The following is a 16,396-nucleotide window of genomic DNA, read 5'->3' on the forward strand; positions in this document are numbered from 1 at the left end:
TTCCTGGAGGAAAGACAAGTTCCCTGCAGAAGTAGTCCTTTATGCTTCCGAATGCTAGCTGCATGAATAGGACTTCTATGGACAATACACAAAGATACCCTCAAGATTTCAGACTACTCAGCAAGCCCACATGTTAGTTCCCTTCACTAGACCGCTCAGACACCAGAGCGAGAGCCAACGCTCTTCCTCCAGGAAGCTCATCCCACCTGGGACATTCTGCTGCCTACAAGAAATCCTCACTTGGGAAGTTTGGTTAAGTCCAACAACGTTGCTGCTTCCGTTCCCAGACCCCATTCCACCCCTCTCCTTCCCAACCACCACACAGGGCTCCTTTGTCCGCAGTGTGCCTTCACACATGGGCACAAAAGCAGCAGAGATGAGCGTGTAATCAATAGGCCTCACCCTCGCTGCTCTCCTGCTGCCGCTGCCATTTTTCAAAGGGCACTTCTCCTTCCTCAGCCCCTCCTGTATCACCCCATTGGCAGCTGAGCCAACAGCTGCGGCCGTGCTAAGCTGGATCTGGCAGGCTGCTGCACAGAGCTGCATGCTGTGCTCTGGGACAGCAACCCACCCGAGCTCATGCATCTCCCCAGGCTCCTCGCACTGTCTGAGCAGGGCTCACTGCAGCTGGGAAGCTGCTGCCAAGTCAGCATCCCACCCCATCCCAGTGAGTGTAATGGGGAAGCGCATCTATGAGGTCCCATCTCTGTCCCCCCACAGCAGCAGCACAGCCCTTATGGAACAGGCTGCAGCCATAGGACCACGTGCACTCAGAGCACGGAGATGCTCCTGCAGGGATATGGAGCCAGTGGTCTGCCCAGAACAGTCAGGAGGCACAATATCCAAATCGCACCCGAGACACAGTCCAAAGGGAACAAGAAGGGCTGACCTCCACAAGGACAGTGCAATCCCACTGAAACTCCTCCAGGGACTGATGGGAAGAGACTAGTGAAGGAAATAAAACCTGCATTTCCCCAGTGTGCCAGCATGGCTGAGAGACATCAGGAACAAGCTGTACTGTGTTTTCAGGAAATCCTCTCCTTTCCATATTTATGCTGTTCCAAAATACTCCTACATGACATCCCCTCCAGATCAGCAAAAGCTACTGCAGAGCTTGGGAATCACAGAGGGAATCTTGCAGACACTCACAGCACTCTGGATGAGCCTGCTGGTTTATCCATGTGACTCATCTCCTCCACTTATCTTCAGCAGCTCCCAATGGCTCCCAGACCTCCTGGGACCTCCTCCCAAGCGCAGTGCCCGCTGTGTGACAGCACAAACCCGATCTCAAGACCGAAACTCATGGGCTAGGGCATGAAAACACACAAGAGAGCAAAGCTACCATCAGCCCAACACCTTTGGGCAGCCCCTGAGGTGGCAGGTGAGACGTGCACACAATGCAGAAAGGCCACGCAGCGCTGGGCCCAGCGTGCACCTGTCCCACAGACAAAGCCTGCTGCCGTGCCCCGCGGTGCACAAAGACGGGTCTCAATCTGCCTGTAATGGAGCTTTTCAGGCTGACTGAGCTGTAATGTTCACAAGCTGCTCCCCTCAAGGGAATACTGTATCCTCCTCACCGCATTACCCCAATCAGAAAGATCAGTGAACAGCTCAAAGGCATCAGTGGAAGAGGCACTGCTGATGCAATTTCATTTAGAATCTATCAGAATATTTTATTCTTCCCTTTGAAAGTGACAGATGAGGTATTTCCACATCTCTTTGAAGTCTGGCAGAACAATTCACACCAGTGGATGGAACATCCCTTGCACACCCCATTCCTCTAAATGGGTACTGGAGGAGAAAGCCTCTTTGAAAAGGCCCGGGGTCACCCAAGGCATAGCCACCTCTGAACTCCCACTTCTTCAACACAGCAAGCTTTATTTCCATCCCAGCTTCTTTGCTTTCAGAAAACCTCCTGAAAAACCAAAGCATGGTGCACCTCTCTTCCAAAAAAATCTTTCCTTGGCAATTGCTAGGACCCCCTTTCTGGAGGACACTGAGATCAAATACAGCCTGCCTGCTGATTTCCTTCTTGCTGAGGACATGCAGGTCCTTGCTGAGCTCTGAGATGGTCTGAGAGCTTCAATAAAAAAAAAAATAAAAAAATAGCATCTTTCCTCATTTCATGTGCAAAAGGGGAAAATAAGCAACTCAGCCACTGCTTCCTCCAGCCCAAAGCACACGTCGATAGGATGTGCTGACCTGATCCAGAGGGCATTCCCCAGCAGACTGTAACAGTATTAAAGTAGGTCAGGTTTGGGCCTGAATTTCTCAGCAACCCAACTCTGACGTATTTCTAGAGCGTGTGTAGGTGCATGTGTGTTTTCTCCTTTCCCTGTAGTACCTCACCGCACCAACACTCATAACCAGAAACCCAAATGACTTCAGTCACAGAGAGGAGGGAGATCTATGGGCTGAACTTCTGCTTGAAACAGCAAGAGTAAATTATTCCAGCCCAGGGACCCTACTCTGTCACACACGGTGGCTGGGCCTGGCAGCGTCTCATCAGAAAGGGCATCCCTCCCATCTGGGGCTGGCAGGGATTAGAGCTGAAACACCAACCAGCCCATGCAAGAGAGGAAGGAAGCACCAGATTTTTACAAAACAAGCAATAATTTTTGATTTGTCAGTCCGTGAAACAGCACATCCCTGTTCTCCTTTCACTACCCTGGGACTGCTACAAAACAAACAAGAAAACCACACAGAGCCGTTCCTGCAGCCGCACACCCAGAGCCCTCCCCGTTCTTTCATTTCAGACTCTCACAGCTGTCACAGTGCCCGCACGGCCTCAGAGGACCACAGGCACAGGGGCCGGGGCTGCTGATGTGCAGAGCGAGGAGGAGCATCGCATTTGCTGGGCTCTGAATGATTTATCACTGCACCGGCTGTGGGAGAAGCGGGCTCCCAGGGTTCTCCACACGGCCGGAACAGCGCAGGCGGGCTGCGTCTGCAGGGATGTTTGTGTGCACTCTTCACATCATCATTAACCATCAGGACCCTCCAGAGGAGCATTTATTTCCTCGGGATCATAAGGGAGACGGCTGCTGAGAAAACAGCTGGGCAGGATTTAGCCCCATTATCTCCATCTGTCTTGTTCTGCTCTCCCTCCCCTCCACCTCCGCTATTTAATTGGGGACAGAAATAGAGGAAATAACGAGAACACCAAAAAGGGGAAGGGGTGCAGCACAGAGCAGTGGTGGGTCACGGCTGTCCCAGCGCAGCGCCTGCCCCGTGCAGCTGTGTATTTCCACACCCCCCCCAGCTCGGCTGTAGCAGCTCATCCCATCCCCAGCAGCACTCTTAGTGCAGGTGTTACAAACTAAGCCATGCCCACCATGGCACACAGCTGCCAGCAAGGAAGATGGGCATGGAGTATTTGCAATGAAACACGTCCACACTTCCCAGCAGTTCTTCTCTCTGGGGACAGGGCCATCAAGCATGCACAGCAAGGGCCTGGCCTTGACTCATCTGCAGAGTTGTGCCTCACACTGAGCAAGGCAGGAATGTCATCATACAGCCCACCACTACACACACTGCAACTGAATGCTGTGCTGCCCTGTGTGCGATAGCAGGGGACAGCTGGGCACAGAGCAGCAATCTGCGCCTGGGGATCAAGCAGGATGGAGCCGGACATGAATCACACTGCATCTCTTTCCTTGTGGGAACCTCACTGCTAGGAAATATTTACAGTTCTTTAGTTCTAGATGCTGCAGACTTTTTATAGTTGCAATATTCCTGTGTTTTCATGCACAAAATTCTCAACTCCACTTATGAAAAACATAATACTTCCTTGAACAACAGTCCTCAAATCACTCACAACCCAACTGTTCTGCATCCCCCTAATTACCAATTAGATGGAAACCTGAGCAATGAGGACAGCAGAGCAAGCAGGGAGCAGGCAGCCCCGCAGCAGCCCTCCTCTTCTCACTACCTGCACACATACTTGAATCATTTCCTCCTTCCTCCCCAGGCAACCTGTAGATTACAAGCATGGAAGTACAGCAATTACCCTCTTCAATTACCCTAAAGACTCCAGCGGAATAATTGTTTGCAATGGAGAGCCCTCTCGCCTGCTCATTCCTCCACTCCCTCCCATACAACCCACAGATCACAAGGCACAAGGGAAGGGAGCAGGGAAATCTCTCTAACACAATCCGTGCTCTCCCAGCTTGTGGATGGGGCGTAGAGGCTGGAAAGAAATCCTGGATGCCCCCAGCCCTGTGCTTCCAGGACCGGCTGGAGACGTGGCACCAGACATCAGCTGACACCTGCAATTACATCCAAATCACAGATACAAGGTCTGTTATCGATCTGTTCCTGGAAGGAAGGACAAGCTATCCAGTGAGAAGGGGTGTCACGTTATTAAATTCTGAAGGGATAATAACCCAACACAAAGGGCACAGCTGTTACTGCTACGTTTCAGGCTTCATCTCCGAGTCTGACAGGGAGCAAAGATCATCGGAGCACTTCAGCGTTCGGAGACAGGCCCAGAAATTGCAGGCATAAATTAACATATCCATTTCCAATGACTGGGCTGCAGGGGCTGCGCATCTGCTGGCAGGAGCTGGCCTCCTGCTACTGCCACTCACTCCCATCAGCTCTTCCAGTGCTGGAATGGCACAGCAGCATGCTCCCAGCCCTACCTCGGAGAAGGAGCTTTACCAGTCCCAGCCCAGAGACCAGAAAGCACAGGGCACACACAAGATCTTTGGGAAGGACAGAGAGGCTGCTTCTTGCAAGCAGAAATCTGAGCCGGGGTCCTGGGGAGGGGCAGTGAGCTCCATGTAAAACCCTGGATCAATTTCGCTGCAAAAGCACAGCTGAGATCAGTACTGCACAAGTCAAAGTCTCCCAACACCAGCAGAATACAAGAGTTTAACCAAGCTGCCATTGAAAATAAAAAACAAGGGAAGTTATTGATTGGTACGAGCTCGGAGTCAAGAGACACATAAATTATTCCACAAGACAGCAGAGATAGCAGATTTCTTGGGCATTTCAGCACTGTGCAGCACCACGGGCTCAGAGCACTTGGCTGGGCTGCCCTCCAGCAGAGCCACGATGCACAGCAGCCGTCCCTCTGCCGGGTGCCAGGATGGTTTACGGGCCACCAGGCCATTAACAGGGCAGCTGGGGGCTGCAGGAGGGGCTGGACAGCCTGAGCCACAACAGACAAATGAGTTCACAGCATGCTGCAGGGACTTTCCACCCTGCTGGAGACAGCGGGTCTCTGCATCAACAAAATTACAAACATAGCACTGCAAACGAGAAACAAAGTGCGCCCACACCTCTGACCAAACAGCTCGGCTGCAGAATCCATGCCCCTCCAACCATCCTGGAAGGCATTTGGAAATCAAGGCGAGAAAAACCCCACAGATACCAGCCTTCATTCTACATCCTGGGCAGAAAGCTTGCAGCTCTGTAGCGTATGTGCAGCTCCATCACAAGCCTCAGGTGCTGCCCCTGGCAACCCATCTCTGCAGGCCCCCTCATAGAGCAAATAGCCCCAGCTTCCCTTCACCTACAAAGGGAGCACAATGATGCATCCAGACATGAGAACAAGAGTCCAGGTGGCACTCCAGATCCTGAACTTCATTCACAGCACACAAAGCAAGCAGCCTCGTAGATCCATATTGCACAGTGCAGGGATTATCCCAAGCACAGCCAAGAGAGCAGAGTCCTGGGGTGCTGTGGGCTGCACCCCAAGCCAGCTGATGCTCCAGGGCTGGTACAAGAGCTCACCACTGGTGAGACTCACGGGCGAGAGCAGTGGGTTGCAAGCTTCCTACCAAGGTCAGTTTTTATGAAATCTAGTGAAGGAAGATCAATATTTTCCTTTTGTTAAGTAAATCTGGCCACTGCAAAAACATCAGAGGAACAGCTCAGAAGACACGTTCTGTTTATTCACACCAGCAGAAGCGAGAACAAAGGCAGCTGCCCTTACCCACTGCCTCAGCCTGAGAACTAAAGAACAGGAAGCACAAACCTCTGCATGTCCTCACAGAAGGAGCTTAACCTGGGACTGCACCAGGGCCAGGATGCCAAAAGAAATGGCCTCAGCACAGGGTGAGCAGAGCCCAGCAGGGTGCTGCTGCAGGAACCCGGCCCACCTCAGGCGCCAGAGCACGAGGACGTGGGCAGGTGGCAGAGCAGAGGCAGCTGCAGGCTGAGAGCCTGGAGGAAAGCTCAAGCAATGTGGTGTAAATATCGTACACACCCGGAGCCAGGGAGCTCAGCGAGGGCTGCATGTGGCATTTCCTGAAGGTTACCTCTAATAAGGGCTGTCAGCCTGCCAGCCTCAGGCTGCGAGTCCTGCTGTGGGAAGCACGGCACTGCCCAGTGCCACTGTCACCATCTGCAACAGCAAGAGCTCCAAAATTAAACTCCTCCCACACACTGCAGATGAGGCAGGAGTCGGACACTCAGGCCATCAAATCCAGCAAAGAGGGAGAGGAGGCTGAGCTCCCATAGCACGAGCCACAGCACTGGGGTTGGGCTGTACCAGGGGTGAACATGCAGAAGTGAGGCACAACCTGCGCTGGTCCCCAGCACCTGGGAAGTACGTGCCAGACAGCACTGCGACTGCTAGCAGGGAAGGAGCTCGGCAGATCTGTCATTCCAGGAGGGAAAAAATAAGCCATGTTCAAGGCCTCCTCAGTTACGTAAACTTCATTTCCATGTCTTTTATCACTGATAAGATAAGCCATTGCTCAAGTTCAAGTTCTGTATCAAGTAAACCATGATAATCCTCTTAGGAATTCCCCATGCCCCAGCTTGAACAGACCTGCAGAAAAGAGCTTAAGGGGTTGCCTTCAGCTTAAAAAAGAAACACACACAAGCATGCAGCCACAGACTTATTTATAACATAGGCAAATTGGGGCCCAGGATAGAATATGAAAGGCTTATGTGAGTCTGCCTGAATAGAGGCATCTACTTCTGTCCTAGTTCATGAACGCTACGAGCTGCTGCTCAGTCATGCACTGCACAGCCAGACACAGCCCAAAGAAAACCACCCTTCTGAGCAGGATTTCTTGCAACAATAAGGACCCAGAGGATCAGATTCAAAGCAGCAATCGAAGCCATTCACAACCAGACCCACACATTTTCTTCTGGACGACACCAACAAGTGTTTTCCAGGTTTCTATATTTTAATTTTTCTTTTTATTACAGCACAGGGTAATTTTAGCTCGTCTAATGCTGGCAGCAGAATTATGATGGCTTCAAACAGTTACTCCCCTGCTTTACGTAGAAGATTCAAAACTCCCCAGGCCCACCCCTGCTGTGCCATACTGCACTGCCAGGACAGCGAGTGGGCATGGAACGACGAGCTGACGGCTGGACTTGAGCTCAGAGGTCTTTTCCAACCTTAATGACTCCATGATCCCCCCATCCTCACTGCAGATGCTGCATAACCCGACTCAAGGATGCAGCACAAACACAATGCCTCCCCTTCCACCAGCACTTTCAGGACCCTCCGATGCGGGCTGACAGAACACGATATTGTGAAAAAGGTGCCTTTTAAATCAGCTGCTGGGAAGATCCTTTCCAAGATAGCAGCTGAATTCAAATCACATCACAATTAGCTTAGGGGGATTTCTAGGTTTTTCTTTCAGGAAGCCTATTTGAAGACAAAACAAAAAAGAACTGTTTTAAATCTCATTCAAAGGTTTCAGAACAGGTCGCAAGCACACGATGTTTTCCACCAAAGCAAAGAAGAGCACACCTAAGCAGCCTCACCCCGCCAGCAGGGTTTGGGCCCTTCAAACCCTTGCTGTGCCCCCACATCCCACCCAGCCCCGTCCCACGCCTCCCCATGGGATGGCATTTCTGCATCCCCCTCCTGGAGCTCTCACCCCTCGCCTCAAGGCCGTGAGCAGATGACCCCGCTTTTTCTGAAGCCGGTGCCAATGAGGCCACTGCATTCGTTATCCCTGAGGATAATGACAGAGTGCAATTCAGTCAACAGCAACCTCTCCCCGGGGAGATGCCCCCTGACCCCTCCCGAGCTGGGGGATGAAAGCGGGCAGCCAGACCTCAGACAGGCGGCGGAGCTGAGTGAATAATTCCTAATGAACCCTTTCATCTGCCCTTTTGTTTTGGGGCGGGGGGACGGGGAAGCTATCTACCAGCAGAAAATGATTTGAGAGCTGCCCCAAAGCGCTGCTGTCTGAGCAACACGCTAATTGCCAGGGCCAATGCGTGCAAGCCGAAGAGGGCGAATTCAAATAGCCATTCACACCACATTTTTTTCAATAAAATTCAGTTCCAGTGGCACAACAGCAAACATTCGAGGGACAAACAAGTTCACTGCACAAGGCACACAGACAGGGCCTCGCTTCTCCACATACCTCTCAGCCCTCCCTGGCAGCTTCTCCCATTCACCAAGCCATGAGCTGAAAAGATGGCCATATTTGAAACGAGATGTGGTTCCCCAAGGAAAAGAAGTGATTCCCACTTCTTCCGCATGAGTTCAGCTGCACCGAGCTCTGTAGCATCTCCTGAGCACGTGGGGTCACACGGAGGTATTAAGGGAAGTATGGATGGAAAACAGAATGATGAGACCTCAGAGCCAGTGGCATCGTGAGCCCTACATCTCTATTCAGCTGCTGCCACGCTGAGATGCTCCCTCATCAGCATCAACTTCCATCCTACAGACAGAAGGCCCTGAGATGCTCCATGCCCCATTCCAAGGCAAACTAACTGATGAACCCACCCCCTGAAATAGAGCTTGGCCAGTGTACTCCTACAGACGTCAGAGCCCAGGGATATCGATGACAATCTCCTCCCCAGTCAAACTGATTGCAGCTCTCCTACAATCCTGTGCTATCTCACACATCACGCAGGGCTAGCAGCCCCAGTACCCTCACAGTGATGAGCAGAGCTTCAAATGAAAGCAAACAAGGGTCCTGGTCAATGAGTGACCAGCGCAGGGCTCACATGCTCCTCTCTCAGCACATTTGTTTGCAGGGTCAGAGGCACAGAGCAAAAGGGTCATCAGCTGGGGGGTAACTTCAGCTCTGCTGGAACAAACACAGAAGGCTGAAACTGTGAGCGAGGAAGTTCCAAGCCCTTACAATTAAAGCTAAAGAGAAGTGGGCATGCAAATTCTTTAAGTTCAAACATGCCAGAGGCAGCATAAAAAAATAATAATGAAAACCTTGTGATTTCTGAGGATAAGAGATTAACAGTATTTAGTAACCCACTTAAAGTTCTGCCCAGCCTGGAGGCGTCAGTGGCTGTGGAAAGCAGAAGTGGGCTGACACAGCCAGCACTGGGGGATCAGACAGCATCAGTCCTGTCCTGAGACCCAGCAGGAGAGACTCAGCCTGGAACCTGCTCTTCATTAGGTTAATTAGTGGAGTTTGATGTAAGCAAGCTGGTTACCATGAGCACAGCACCAGGCAGTAGGACTTACACAGCTCTCTGTGCCCTGGATGGGGAGCACTCCTTGTCACAGGTCATAATGGAGCAGCACAGGGAAGCAAACAGCTTCACAGCACAGCCAGACGATACACTCACACACAGCCACAAACAGAACGAGTGTGAGATCTGCCTCCAGGCCTGTGCACGTGGGAAACAAACAGAAAGATGCTGTGCGCTCTCAGAAATGCAGAACCCGCTGTCAGAAGCAGCACAAAGCTGCCTGCCTCCCTGCACATCAGCACACTGCTCCAGCGTCTGCAGAAAGACCACTGAGATACAGCACTTCCCAAACAAGCAAATGCTTTGAGTGTCATCAGTGACACTCTGCCCAGTTATGATCAACATTTCAGCTGCTCGTAACTCTCCTCTGCTGCACACTTCTATCCACGTACTGAGCGCGAGCAACACCAACTTCCACTTCTCTCAGAAGAGTGGAATAGCAGATTAGGAGAAGTGGGAGAGAATAGGCAATTTGCAATTCGACACGGCTTCTCTAGAAGTAAACTCCTTCAGCCAGCACTGCAGCTCAGTCTGCCACATCCCAGGTACAGCCTGGAGTCAGCTGCAGGCAGCAAAAGGCCCCAGAGCTCAACCCTGTTCGAGAGACAGCCCCAGACTTGTTAAGAGTACCACTCAGTGCCACCTTTCTCAGCAGGTTCATGTTAAGCTGCTCCTTTTTTTTTTCTCCACCTTTTGCAGATGCCTTAATTGGCTGCTTAATGCAGGTCTCACTGCTATGCTAATCACAGCCTGTGTGATGGAGCATGGAGCGCAGAGGACCCGTTTGTCTCCGTAAGTAATTGTCCTGACTACCCAATGTACACACGGCACCGAGTTGGCAAGGCTGCAAGGTGAGGCTGCTGTATTTATTTGGAAATTTCTTCTGTGGGTTGAGAAGCTCCATGGGGCAGGCTGTGATCCAGTCCTCCAGGCAGCACAGGCATTTTCACTGCATCTATGCGAAAACTGAAGCGACTGAGGAATGGATCAGGCCTCAGGTTAGCAACATTCCTGGGCCAAGCACGTCCCACGCCTGGAGAGCCAACAGTGCCTCATGCACAGGCATGTTGCTCCCGAGCAGCCCTGCCAGGCTGAGGGCGCTTCCGCATACAGCGGGGAACCAGGGCCAGGAGAGCACTGCCCTGGGTGCCCAGGAAGGTGGGGGTACCCCATCCCTGGAGACACCCATAGTCAGAGGACGGGGCTCCTGGTGGAGCTGTGGGTGTCCCCACACACTGCACACAGTGGGACCAGATGGCCTTCAGAGGTCCCTTCCAGCTCTAATGGTCCTATGACTCCTCAGCCTTTGCCTGTTGCTGGCAGAGCTTCAGGATGTGCACAGCAGTATTTGGGACTGCATGAACACTGGTCTCAACGGAGAAGATGCAAGCCTTGCCTTTCCACAGAGAGAGCTATAACAGAAATACAAGCCTTAAGATATGCACTTACATTTCTCTTCTTGATTTCATAGCAATGGAAAAAAAACCCAAATCCTGCAGCGTTTCACCCAGCAGCACACAGCCCTGAAGGCTGCAGACAGCTGGCTGGGTGCTGCACCACCACACCTCTCAGCGCAGCACCCTGAGTCACAGAGACAGCAAAACTCCAACAACACAACACAAATTTTCAGCAGTTACCCTGTCAAAACAAAGCTGAGACGAAAACCCATAAATGAAGGAAAAAGGAGGGAGAGCTCAGGGCTGGCTGACACCTCCTCGACATGCCGTCAGCAGTGGATTCTCAGTGAAAACCCAACCACTGATACCTGCTCAGAGCTAACAACAAATGCTGCGTGACAGCATCTGCAGCTCACAATGACTGAGCCCCAACACAGCCAGCCCTGCCCAGCCTGGGTACACTCACACTGCCTCCTCAGCATCTTCCCAAGTGAGTTATTTAAGATTAAAAAGCTTTCAAGTACACTGAAGGCTTTTTTTTTTTCCACTGTCAGTTCAGAGAGTTTTCCCAGAATACTGGACACACAGACTATAATGCAGACTTTGCTGCGTTTTATTCCTTTGACAGCTTTTAATCACCGCTGGTCCAGCATTTGGAAATTATTATTCATGCACACAACAGGAACAAGGCTGCAGGGAACACGAATTCCGCTGCCCGCCTGTTTGTGTCTGCGGACACCACCTCGCCTCTCACCAAATCAAAACAAGGCGGCCAGCTCCAGCACGAGGGGAAATGAAAGGGCAGATGGGTGACCTAGAAACCAAGCTGAGACTCTGGCACGAGCCTGAAACTCTGCAGCAAAAGGCAAGCGGCAGCATAGCTGCTTTCAAGATGGAGCTGGAAAACGCTCACAAATGGAACTGTAGGGCATGGGACCTAAAACAAAACAGGGGCAATGCTTAATCAAGGAGATCTTTCCATAGGAAAATCACCCCCTGCAAGCAGAAGGAAGCCTTGTGCCAAAGAGGGGATGCTGTTATTTAAGGCCTCAGTGCAGGAGAAATACCTCCAGCAAACCAGAGAAACTTCCCAAGCACACAGCTCTGATAGTAAACTCCAGCACTGCTACACACCCAGGATTTACATACCACATGAGATCATGAAACACATGACGGTGATGGCAAGGGCTTGACGAGTCAGTAGACAAAGCTTTAGGGCTGCAAGCAGTGGAGCAGGAACGCTGCACTCACCCAGCACAGATCCTACACAAACTCACCCTGCCAGTTACAATCAGCTTAAGGAGGTGTTAACAGTGACCTCTGTTCCAGCAAGTTGCAGTCTTGAGCAGGCAGCGCCTGCACCAGCAGCATGGAGCTGACATGTGCTGCTCCAGCAGGGCTGGTGGAGAGGGCAGCACACACCAACTTCCAGCCCAGAAACCCCCCCCCCCAGCTCCCTGTGCCATGCTCTCCCAGCACAGCAATGCACTCTGAAGAGGACACAGCCCAGGGGAAAACCCGGCCTTGGGACTGATGGCAGGAGATGGGATGATCTGTACCAGCAGCCCAAGCACTGCTGTCATCTCCCACCCACAGACTGACACATTTCTTTCATTTTGCCTTCTTTAATGTAAAGACACAGCAAAACGAATGATCACAACACTCTTTTGCCCAAACATGCACAGAACAAACCCTAGCTGCCTTGCTTCGGGAGCCAGGGAAAGGCATGCAGATTGCAGAGCACCCAGGGCCTGCAGAAAGCAGGGCTTAGAAACCACCAAGGTTCCCAGAAGTGCACAGCAGAAGGACACACCGCTCAGCGCTCCTCCAGCTGCACCGGACCTCACACACGTAGAGCCCAGAGCGTTCCCAGGCGTAAGGGTTAACTTCATTTGGGCTGAAATGGTGCTTCTGGGCACCGCCGCTGCCGGTGTCACACAGAGCAACAATGCTAAATAAAGGCTACGCCGAGTGCTATTATGTAAACAACTCCCTTCCACAATGAAAGGACAAACCTCGGCTGCCCGGTTAGCCATTAACCCGGGAGCCAGCGCTGCCGAGAGGAAATCCTGCCGGCTCTCCTCCCTCGCCATACGCACTGTGATGCTGCACACGGGCCACCTCCTTGCAGGGCTGGGCCCATCCGCAGCCCCGTGCAGCACAGCCTGGATCCAGAGCTCCCCTCCTCCTCCTCCCAGGACACGCAGGGCTCGCTGCCCGGACAGCACGCACTCCTCCCCGCGTCCCATCCCCTGAACGCAGGCCTCCCCTTCCCCTGCAGCCCGACCTGCGGGGCTCTGCACTGCCGCCCACAACTCTCTCAACCCTCCTGCGTCCGCCTCCCCTGCAGCCTCCCTCCCTCCCTCCAGCCTTGGCCTCCAGACTGAGCACTTGATGTTCGTCATGCGATTTTAAATCTGTCAGCAATTCATCCATCTGCCGCCTCCTGGGCTTTCAATGTGGAGAACGGTTCTGGGACACAGCCTTGCATAAAGCCCTCCACGGAAAATGAAGCTGTATCTCATTCAGAAATTGAAGCAAGCTTTGAGATCACTTCTTCCTGAGGTGTTGGGCCGTGTCACAGCCGGCTCTTCCCCGCAGCCAGCAGAAACACAGCAATGCTATCCACTCTAAAATAAACATTATGGGAGCGGCGATAAGGGGAAATATTTCAGCTGACTCAGAGTAATGTGGGTTCAAATCCAAGCGTAAGCTGATATTGCTTGTAATTTGTTCCCAAGCCAAAAGCACAGACTGAGAATGGAAAAAAAATGGAAGGCATTAAACAACAAGCAGCGCGCTCAGTGACTCTGGGAAACTTCAGCATTTTCATTTGCGTTATTATTTTTTTAAATAACCTTCAGTTTCACGGATCATAAAGCTAATTTGGAGTTAACTTCCCTTCTCCGTAAGCAGATAGTGCTGCTATCCTTTGCACTCATTAACGTTCGCTCAGTGCTCTGCTGAGCGCTGCTACCAGCACCGTGCTGCCCAGCAGACCCAGAACCGCATCCCTCACAACACCCAAACCACAGAAGCAGCAGCCAGTGGCTGTGGATGCTGCTGCATTCACTGCTCCATCAGTGCCGATTCTGCTTCTGTTGAAGTCTCTCAAAAACTAGCTGCAGCTCACATGACAACAGCAGTCCTTCAGGCACACGCTGCCCTGGATTTGGGGTTTCTATCACCATGCACCCACGCACAGCCCAAGGTCTGCAATTGCACGAGGCTGCTGGCAGGCACCGAGCCCAAGAGGGAATCAGCACTGTGCAGTTCTAAGGAACTCGTGGGGAAGTGACTCTTCTCCCCAGCCTCCCAGCTGTGACACTCCAACACACAGCACTTCATATCACCCCTCTGCCCCTGATGTTCGGGTGTTTTTGGAGATGTGGTCGAAGTGAGGCATCGTGTCAGGAAACAGCTCTTCTCAGACCCCTCTGCCACCCCTTTGCCGTCAGCCAGCTGCCCAAAACTTACTTCTAAAAAGCTACCATTAATTCGTCCTTCCCTCCCCACTCACTCAAATCCGGGGAGACAACAGCTCTCCTCCTTGCCCAAGAGCTGCAAGATGACAGCCAACACCAAGCCATGGCCAGCTCTGGACAGGACCCTCCCAGAACACGTGTCAGCACGTGGGTCTGCAACAGCCAGCCCATCAGCAGGAGGTGTCAGGGGGACAAACAACCCACAGGTACATCACAAATCACAGAGGTATCTTCTTGGGACACACTACATATTGGGCTACAGCCTGATACATCCTCACTAGATAAAGAGGAGGGAAAGGGGGGCTAGTGGCTGCTCCCAATTTCTCACACACAGCTATCAGCACAGCTGCACACACAGCAATCACAGCACAACCGCCTTCCCAGCCTGCAGCTTGCAACTTCAGGAGCTGAGCACAGCTGAACCAAACCCACTTTGGATCTGGCACAGGATGGCTGCAGGGTTGGGCACAACTCCCACACTGGGCAACTTGGGTCTGATCCAACCGCAGCCGTTGGCAAATGGGAGACACCACCAAGCAGCAGCGCTGGGTGGCTTGCAGGGAGCAAGCTCATGATTTCAATCCAAAGCCTCCTGGGGGGGAAGCCTGCACCAGGAGAGGAGGGCACAGCACTGTCCCTGCCCAGCACAGGGCCGGCGGCGGCATTCAGCACTGTTCTGGCAGAGGCAGGTACGCCATGCAGCCTGGCAGCGCGCAGCTACAAACAGAAACCACCACCCACAGACAGCCCGAAGAACAAAGTACCACTGTTTTCCTGCCCCAGACACATGCATGCCCCATCTCCTCTCTCACACCAAAAATAGCTTCTACTTTTTCTTCCCTTTTGGCAACAACAAACCAGAGCTGGAGCACTTTCAATACACCGAACGCGTTTTACAAGAGTTATCTTTCATACCGAAACTCAGTCCCATCTATCGCTCCCGTTACAGACCCCCACCGCGCAGCGACTCCCCCTGCCCCGCCATGGCGGCCGGGCTCGGCTCCCAGCACGAGGCGCAGCCCCGCACAGCCCGGCGCTGCCCCGGGGTGAGTCAGCAGCGCAGCCCGGAGCTCCGGGACGGCCTCCCCGCAGCCGTCCTCTTTCGTCGCCGCTTTCAAACCAAACGGAAGCGCCGACCCCGACCCGAGGATCGTCCCGTCCCCAAACCCGGCCCGAAGCCCCGCGCTCAACACAACCGCGACGTTTTCGAGCGCGCCACGCACTTCTGTTCGCGAGGATCCACGCTCCGCGCGAAGAGCCCGAACCGCGGACGGCGGCGGAGGAAACTGCCCGCGGGAGGGGCCGCGGGGCTCCGAGCCGCCCCGACGCGCAGCTTCAGAACGGGGGACCCGGCTCAGTGCCCGGCGAGCGTGCAGGGCACGGCGCGGCACGGCGCACACTTGTTGCCGTGCGCGCGCGGAGCCGCACGGAGGCAGAGCACGACCCCAGGCCGGCCCGCAGCCGGTGCTCCCGCCGGGGTCACGGGGCCGCGCGCGGGCACGGCGCGGAGGTAAGGCCCGCAGCCCCACACGGCGCGGCGGCCCCGGGGCGCTCCGAGAGCTGCGGGACGGACGGGCCCCGCTCCGCCTTACGTAACCGCGGCCCCCCCGCCTCCCGCGCCCGCTCGCCCCGCGCGGGGCCGGCCCTCCCTCCATCCATCCATTCCTCCATCCCTACCTACGCCTTCCGCCGACCGCCGCCCCCCATGGCCGCCGACCGCCGCGCTCCTCCTCCCGTCGCGGGGCCGCCTCAGCGCCCGGCCGGGCAGCGAGAGACGCGGGGGCTCGGCCCCTCCATCCGCGCCGCGGTTATAAATCCGGAGCCATGGGGCCGCGCCGCTCTCCGAGCCGAGGCCGCCGCGCCGCGCTGACCCGGCCCTGCCCGAACCCGGCGGGAGGCGGGGGGGGGGGGCGGGCGCCGCTCCTCACTGCCGCGCCACAGCGGCCCGGGGCCGGGCGGGGCGGGGCGGGGCGGGGCCGTGCCGCCCGCGCGCCTTAAAGGGGCCGCAGCCCTCCTGCGGTGCTGCCGCGCGCCAGGCCGTGCGGATGGGGGGGAGCGGCGCGGAGCCCCTGAACCGGTTCGCTTGTCTCGGGG

General features: G+C 54.1%; 1 protein-coding gene across 11 annotated transcripts in view; it reads right to left on the reverse strand.

Moving 5' to 3' along the window:
• NCOR2 (nuclear receptor corepressor 2) overlaps positions 1-16,193 on the reverse strand; it is a 163,947-nt gene extending 147,754 nt beyond the window's left edge. For 10 of the 11 annotated variants that reach the window (XM_052691171.1, XM_052691170.1, XM_052691168.1 and 7 more), the window contains exon 1: positions 15,980-16,193. The gene's annotated coding sequence lies outside the window, so the exon portion shown is untranslated. Of the gene's footprint in view, positions 1-15,525; positions 15,661-15,979 lie in introns of those variants that run through there. The other variant, XM_052691166.1, reaches the window with a different exon arrangement.
• Between the last annotated feature and the right edge of the window lie 203 nt (positions 16,194-16,396).

This window comes from Tympanuchus pallidicinctus, unplaced genomic scaffold (genome assembly GCF_026119805.1).
Source record: "Tympanuchus pallidicinctus isolate F22 unplaced genomic scaffold, pur_lepc_1.0 scaffold28, whole genome shotgun sequence".
NCBI lineage: Eukaryota > Metazoa > Chordata > Aves > Galliformes > Phasianidae > Tympanuchus > Tympanuchus pallidicinctus.